The following is an 8762-nucleotide window of genomic DNA, read 5'->3' on the forward strand; positions in this document are numbered from 1 at the left end:
CAGTCTGTATACAGACGGTTTCCATGGCAACGACTTCCGGAATGACATAATTTCCTGTGGATGTACTGGGGACAATCTAAATAGCATTAATAAAAATTGGAAAAGTGTATTAGAAAAGAAAGTCTATATGGGAAAGAGATATCTGTATATTATAGGGGGAAAAAAATTCATAGATTTTATAGATATTAAAGAATTTCAGATTATGTGTAATCATTATGATGTCATTTCCTGGAAAGAAACCGATTGGCTGCTCTTCATATAAATATGTGGCTCTCCACACTACACCTATGTCTTGATAAAGGTCCAAACGCAGACCGAAACGCGTCGACAGGAGGAGTGTGGACAGCCATTTTTTCCAGTTTTACCTTTAAAGATTCAGCAAGGTAAAATAATTGTTTTTAATTTTTTAAATTTTTTAATTTTTTCATGGTTTTTGATGTAGAAGGAAATTTCCATCTTTTTTCTGCCTCCATACCTTTTGTATGTACTGTATTGTTCTGGACATTGTTGTTTTTACCTACCCGCATGTGGCGAGTAGTGTGGAATAAAATATAAGAATTTTTATCTTCACGTGGATTCTCCAATTTTTGGAAATGTATACATTTGGCTGGAAGATTTCCAGAAGAGCTGTATCAGAGAGGATATAAAAGAAACCCTGATGTGTATGACAAGAATCAGCTAGACTGTGAGTGGGGTACGCCCGCTAGAATTCCTTTCTTCTCTATACAAAGAAACCGTTATATATTTACTACTTCCCCCACTCTGTGTAAGTGGGGTACGTTCACCATAATATTCACATCACTTTATATCACCAGGGCACTTTTATTAAACACATTGGAATCTTTTTGCATAAGGATTACCATATTTTAATAACACATATATATATATAGGCAGATACCTTTATACACAGGTATCCTTCAATTTAAATTTTTGCACATAATTTTTGCACCAATTCACTGGTTCAGTCTACACATTGGTCTTTTTCAATTTTTCTCCCATATACCTGACACCGAGGGAGACTGTGGAGAAGCACAAGGCTACCATCAGTGAAAAATCAAAAGGGAAAAGAAACCTTGATATGCTTGTGGTCATCTTTAAACCCTGTAAGTAGGGTACGCATCTGAAGACAAAGATACCTTTATATGTTTTCCTCATTCTACTAACCTAGTGAGTGGGGTACGCTAATTCAGAAACACAGTTATATTGGTGATCTGGTGGAGGAGTGAAAAACAAAGATACCTTTATATATACAATTTTACGCTGCATAGTGTGAGTTGGGGTACGCCTAGATTACATCTCTGATCATCTGTTTAAAGGACTTGTTATACAGTGTGGTGCATAGAAATATAGACTGTTCTACACATATACCACTTTTTCTTTCATATATTATCCACTTCACTGGAATATAATATTGAACGACTGTAAGAAGAATAGAAAAGAAGAAAAGAAATTTTTGAAGAATCCACTAAAAGGGACGTATTGTGCATTTGTTGATCCATGTACATCTAAGTATAATAATATAGCGCTAAGGATTGTATCCCTTCTACTTTCTGGCACAAAGCCTACTGCGCTGCCAGAGAGGAAGGGGCCCGTTTGGCATCTGCACATGGGCCCTTTCCTCTCTTAAACTGCACTTGCCAAGTCACCAGATAGGTTTATGGCACATACTGTACTGCCCACAGGTGATAGACTTAAGCTCACATGCATAAAAGAAGCCATCTGTATAAAGGTAATAGCTGTCTTGGAGCAGGGGCCTAAGTTCATCCTAGTTGCCTGGAGGCAAGTTGGAGTTTGGTACCCACTCATTAAAAAAAGGGAAAATAAATATGGCGTGTGTGTGTGTGTGTGTGTGTGTGTGTGTGTGTGTGTGTGTGTGTGTGTATAATAGACTGACATGACTTACAGTACATACTTATATAGATAGCGCTGTCAGCCGGTCTACAGGGACTGGAGCCCGCAGTGAATTGGCAGGGCTCCACCTACGCTGTGATTCAGCCGTCTGCAGCATGCAGAATCAGCAATCACCAGCGGGTCCCATCTCACACCCCAGCAGTAGTGGCGGGTGCACTGCCACTTGCTGCAGCACAGACTGAGTGATACCAAACATGGGTCATCCTATCACCTATTGCAGGTGTTAGCAGGGCTCCTGGGACAGAGCCGATTTACTCTGCAGCAGCAGGGGGTGCAAAGCAGAGCACTGTTGGAAGAGCATCAGTCACACTTGGATCCCACTGTGAACCACACAGGTGTTGCTGTATATGCAGGTGCGCCTTCAGGACTTGGATACCGAAGGCAGACATCTCCATAGCTTCTGGGAGTTACGCCCCTGTCTTGGAGAGAGACAAACATGCTTTGATGCCACTTTGATATATATCTCATCATAGTTCAACTAATTATTTGTAATGAAAGAAGAAGATACAAAACTATTATGTGCCCTTAAATAAATGTGCAGGGACTAGTTCCTCTGCACAAAGCTGTGCACTCTGCATGATGACACACACTCACCATAATGCCCTGCCCCTTCTATGAGGTCAAGCTGTGTACATATTCTAGAATCATCACTAAAATGCCTGTTCCAGCATTAAAAGAAAAGGCTATTCAAATTGCTATAGCCCAGAATATGAGTAACCATAGAATTATAGAGGGGAAGTTTCGGAATAATTGATGATGGAACAATAGAAAAATAAAATGCATGTATATTCCTGCAACAGATATTTTTTGTAATCAAACTGTTTTACTGTTAATACAAAGTTTGAAGCAAATGATGCTACGCAATTACAACTAGAATCAGTATTAGAGACCACTTATGTTGGTGTGTAAATTCAGTGGCTGCATGGGGTGCTGTTTGGTTTGGGGCCTGGACCTCCTATGGGACCCCTCTGCACTGCAACCAGCTCAAGCCACTGGTTTAACAATAGGGCACGTGCCCAGGCTGATGGTTTTGGGAATTAGTATTTTAAACCCGGGGTGTAGGGGAAGTGGCATGGCCGAGGGTGCGAGTAAATGCTCCCCCTAACATAAATAAGTACCTTCATGGCTGAGTATGGTTATTAGTCCAGTAGGGGTAGGGTTACCATACTGCTGAGATGCTCTGACCACCTGACAGCCATTCTGCTTTTCTTCTGACCCAATTGAGGGTGAGCAAATAGACCACACTGCTGATCACCACAGTGTGCATAGCACATGTGGCGCTCCTCCTACTTTCCAGCTCCAACTCCAGCTATAACATGATATGACCTCCCACATGCCTCTTGTGTGGACTGTATGAATTAGGAATCACACTTGCTGGCTATGATATATTGCCTCACTAATCAGCATATTTACTCATTTCAGTGTTTTTGTCGGCTTATATTTCAACCTTCTATTTCTTGGAATGAACTATTATATGTGGTGGAGTTTGATGGCAAATAAGGGGCATATGGAGGGGTATGATGGCATATAGGGAGAATGTGGAGAGGTTTGATGGCAAATAGGTTGCATGAAGAGGGGTCTCATGGCATATTTGTGGTATGTGGATGTCCTTGAAGGAATATAAAGGACAAGTAGATGGGTCTGATGACACATAAGTGGCATGTGGAATGGTCTAATGGCATATACTGAGAGCACTGGTGGCATAATATGAACTGGGGGCACTACAATTTGGTCTACTTTGAATTTATGCCACTGGGACACTTCTATGGGGAATTAAATAAACTAGGCCACTACTATGGAGCATAAAGTAAACAACCTTTGCAGAGAACGGTATCTCTATACTGTAGAAGCATTAGGACAGGGCCCATTCAAACCAGTTTGATGCATCCAACAAAGTTCTAGTTAAGCCTCTGCGGTAGTGAGTAGATGCAGCTACCAAACAGTATTTATGTGGGGCACATGGCTGTTGAGACATCTGTCAAGTCAGGGTGATATTGAGTGGGCGTATCCAAATTTGGGTCCAGGCCCCGATGCATGATTTAGCTGCTTGCCCAGGTCCATAGCCAAGCAGGAAAGGGCCTCTGCAATTAGTAGCAGCTCCTAAGGGAGCCATGTAATTGACTGTTGATGTGTGAGAGCAGGGTTGAGAAGGGAGAACAGTATTTCATTCTACAACGTAGATCCAGGGGTGATTTTACACTAGAGGGTACCAAAGTCACCTACAACACTATATATATAAAAAATAAACGCAAAATATACAGAACATTGGGATACAGCTTCTGAAATTTGCATAAAGAGAACCAGTGGTCAGTTGAACAGAATGCAACACAATTCATAATACTGTACATGCAGAACAGAATTGGTGCAGTTAACACTAGAAATGTCAACACTAGAATTGTCAAAACTAGAAATGTCAACTAAGATTAGATACTGTAAATAAAACGTACATTAATGTAATAAAATGCTAAGTACATAAAAGGCATAATGTAAACTTTAAACCCCCAGAATAATATTAACCCCTTTTACATTTTAACTTCTTATATTACTTCTGGGTATAGGTCGTTGGGTCAACACAGCTTAGATCGACAGTCATTGGGTCGACCACTGAGGGTCGACATGGGCATTAGGTCGACAAGCACTAGGTCCACATGGGCATTATGTCGATATGCATTAGGTCGACAGGTGAAAATTTCAACATGAGTTTTTGGTATCGTTTTCTTTGAAAAGTGACGGGGAACCCCAATTAGTGCAACGTACCCCCTCGCATGGCTCGCCATGCTTCGGGCACGGTGCCTTGCTTCGTTACCGCTGTGCTTGGCACAGGTTACCGTTCCCAATTGTAGTCCACGTGGATCGTAAAGTATGAAAAAGTCAAATAATGTATTTTTGTAAAAAAAAACTCATGTCGACCTAGTGCATGTCGACCTAATGCTCATGTCAACCTTTAGTGGTCGACCTAATAACTGTCGACTTAAGTTGTGTCGAACTAACAACCGTATCCTTTACTTCTCGGCATAATTCATTTTAATTTACCTTCACATCCAAAAATGATAAAAAAATTACAATTATGGTTATACAGCTGTTACTGATCCAGTACTTCACATAATGAAACTGCAAAGCACCGTTATTTAATTTCTACATTTATTTTATACATTTATCAGAAAAACCAGTAAAGGGCCTAATCATCATCATTTAAGGGCCCATTCCAATGTGGAGAATAGTGTTGTTTTAAGTAAAGGACCCATTCATTATTAGGGACTGGATAGGGCCACCTAATGTTCAGAGAACTCCAAAAACTTTAAATTTTCAGAGTGTGCCTGCGAGAATGAGTTTGGTATGATTTCCCGATGGACGGAATGCCGGTGTTTAGAATTCCGACAGCGGCATCCCGACCGTCAAACTCCCGACAGTCCCCTGATAAAGACCCTAACCCTCCCGTTCTCTACCTTAACCCTAACCCTCTCTTGTAGGTGCCTAAACCTAACCCTTCCCAGTTGTACCTAACCCTCCCCTTCTTAGTGCCTAACCCTAAACCCTCCTCCCTGGTACCTAACCATAACCTTTCCCCCGCTGCACCCTAAACCTAACTCCCCTACTAGTGCCTAAACCTAACCCCCCACCCCGCGGCGAGAAGCGAGGGCGTCCAGGTTTAACTATGACTGGGATTCCAGCTGTAGGTATTTTGACGCCAGGATTCTAATCTCCGTCTATATTTAGACGCTGGGCTTATGCCTTTGTTCGGGATTTCACCATTGGGATTTCGACCTCCAGGATCCCAAACGTTGGCATATTGACTGCATCCCACGAGAGCAGATGCCATCTTCAGTTGATATTTCTTCTCAGTGTTTGAATGAGGCACAGGGTTGCAAAAAGGGATCTGAAAGGATCCATCTTCCTGCTCCTCACTGTGTGACCTTAGGTACAGGGCCGGTGCAAGGTTACTTGGCACCCTAGGCAAAACGTCTGACTACTGCCCCCCAACACCATCAATGAAATTATCAATCAAATTACCCACTTCCCCAGTCAGTAAGGTGCCTCTGAGTCAGGCTCTATGTGCTAGTGCCTGATGCTGGGTAGCTGGTGACTGTGCTACATCATGGCTACAGGTCAGTGGATGTCTAAGTTCCCTAGGCTCTGGTACTGAGTCAGTTCCTAATTCTGGGTAGTTGATGATTACAGGCACTATGGCCCTCATTCCGAGTTGTTCGCTTGCAAGCTGCTTTTAGCAGCATTGCACACGCTAAGCCGCCGCCCTCTGGAAGTGTATCTTAGCTTCTCAAAATTGCGAACGAAAGATTCTCAATATTGTGAATAGACCTTTCTTAGCAGTTTCTGAGTAGCTCGACACTTACTCTGCCATTGCGATCAGTTCAGTCAGTGTCGTTCCTGGTTTGACGTCACAAACACACCCAGCGTTCGCCCAGACACTCCCCCGTTTCTCCAGCCACTCCCGCGTTTTTCCCAGAAACGGTAGCGTTTTTTCACACACACCCATAAAACGGCCAGTTTACGGCCAGAAACACCCACTTCCTGTCAATCACATTACGATCACCAGAACGAAGAAAAACCCTTGTAATGCCGTGAGTAAAATACCTAACTTCATAGCAAATTTACTTGGCGCAGTCGCACTGCGGACATTGCGCATGCGCAGTAAGCGGAAAATCGCAATATAGCGAAAATCGGCAACGAGCGAACAACTCGGAATGACCACCTATGTTCGTTCTTGGCATTGGCTGGATGGTAATTACGGGTACTGTGCTGTGCTAATTTCTGCCTCTGGATATTTGGAGGCTACTGGCACTGTGACCTTTGGTACAGTAGTCGGTGACTACAAACACTGTACTAGTTCCTGGCTCCGGGCAGTGATGCTTTGAGACACTGTACAGTGGTGTCTTATACATCTCACATACACACAGCTGTCTGACTGTAATGAGTATGACAAGGATGTATCTCTCAAAGACATCCTTAATTATTTGACAGGTACACTGATACCCCTTTCACACCAGCCTATTTTCCCGGGATGATCCCGGCAACATCCCGGGTGTAGCGCTGGTGTGAAAGTGTCCCGGGACAGAATCCCGGTAACCATGTCCCTGCATTTCAACCCTGCTTTCTTGCAGGGTTGGTCCCGGGATCTTCCTGGGAACCTGGTCAGTCTGAACGGGAGGCGGGTCAATGCGACCCGGCTCCCATTTACTCTCTATTAGCAGGCGGCGTTTGGAGATCATGTGATCTCTTGCGCCGCCCCCGCCGCGTCACAGCTGACGTCAGCAACCCGGCAATATGCCGGGCTGCTGACTGCGGTATGCAAGGGGTCTTACCCGGGAATGCCCCTGTATGATCCAGGGACCGTATTCCCGGGTAAGACCCCGGCATATGTGGTCTGAAAGGGGTATCAGTGGCACCCCCTTCCCAGATCCTGGCACCCTACCCAGCAACCTATTTCTTTCTATTTCATTCTCTCTCTCACACATATATATATATATATATATATATATATGTCATCCATACATATATACGTCATCCATCCACTGTCTCTCTAAATACATCCATACACTGCCTCTATCGGGTGGTCTTCAGTATGCTGCCGGCCGGCATGCCGACACATATTCTCCCTCTTGGGGGAATAAATAGCGTGTAGCGCGCCACCGTGCCCGCAGCGTGGCGAGTGCAGTGAGCCCGCAAGGGGCTCATTAGCGCTCACCCAGCTGTTGATATGCCGGCAGTCGGTATGCCGGCGGTTGGGATCCCAGCCGCCGGCCACTCATACTACACCCCCTCTATCATACATACATACTACACACACACACTGCCTCTACCAGACATACATACATACACACACTGCATCTATCAGACATACATACATACACACACTGCAACTATCAGACATACATACATACATACATACACACACTGCATCTATCAGACATACATACATACATACACACACTGCATCTATCAGACATACATACATACACACACTGCATCTATCAGACATACATACATACACACACTGCATCTATCAGACATACATACATACATACATACACACACTGCATCTATCAGACATACATACATACATACATACATACACACACACACACACTGCATCTATCAGACATACATACATACACACACACACACACACACACACACACACACACACACACACTGCATCTATCAGACATACATACACACACTGCATCTATCAGACATACATATATACATACATACATACACACACTGCATCTATCAGACATACATACATACATACACACACTGCATCTATCAGATATACATACATACACACACTGCATCTATAATACATACATACATACACACACTGCCTCTATCATACATACATACATACATACACTGCCTCTATCATACATACACACACACACACACACACACACACACACACACACACACTGCCTCTATCATACATACATACACACACACACACACACACTGCCTCTATCATACATACATACATACACACACACACTGCCTCTATCATACATACATACATACATACACACACACACACACACACTGCCTCTATCAGACATACATACATACATACACACACACTGCATCTATCAGACATACATACATACACACACACACACTGCCTCTATCAGACATACATACATACACACACACACACACACACACACACACACACACACTGCCTCTATCATACATACATACATACATACACACTGCCTCTATCATACATACATACATACATACATACACACACACTGCCTCTATCATACATACACACACTGCCTCTATCATACATACACACACACACTGCCTCTATCATACATACACACACACACACA

The sequence above is a fragment of the Pseudophryne corroboree genome, chromosome 4 (assembly GCF_028390025.1).
Source record: "Pseudophryne corroboree isolate aPseCor3 chromosome 4, aPseCor3.hap2, whole genome shotgun sequence".
NCBI classification, from domain to species: Eukaryota; Metazoa; Chordata; class Amphibia; order Anura; family Myobatrachidae; genus Pseudophryne; species Pseudophryne corroboree.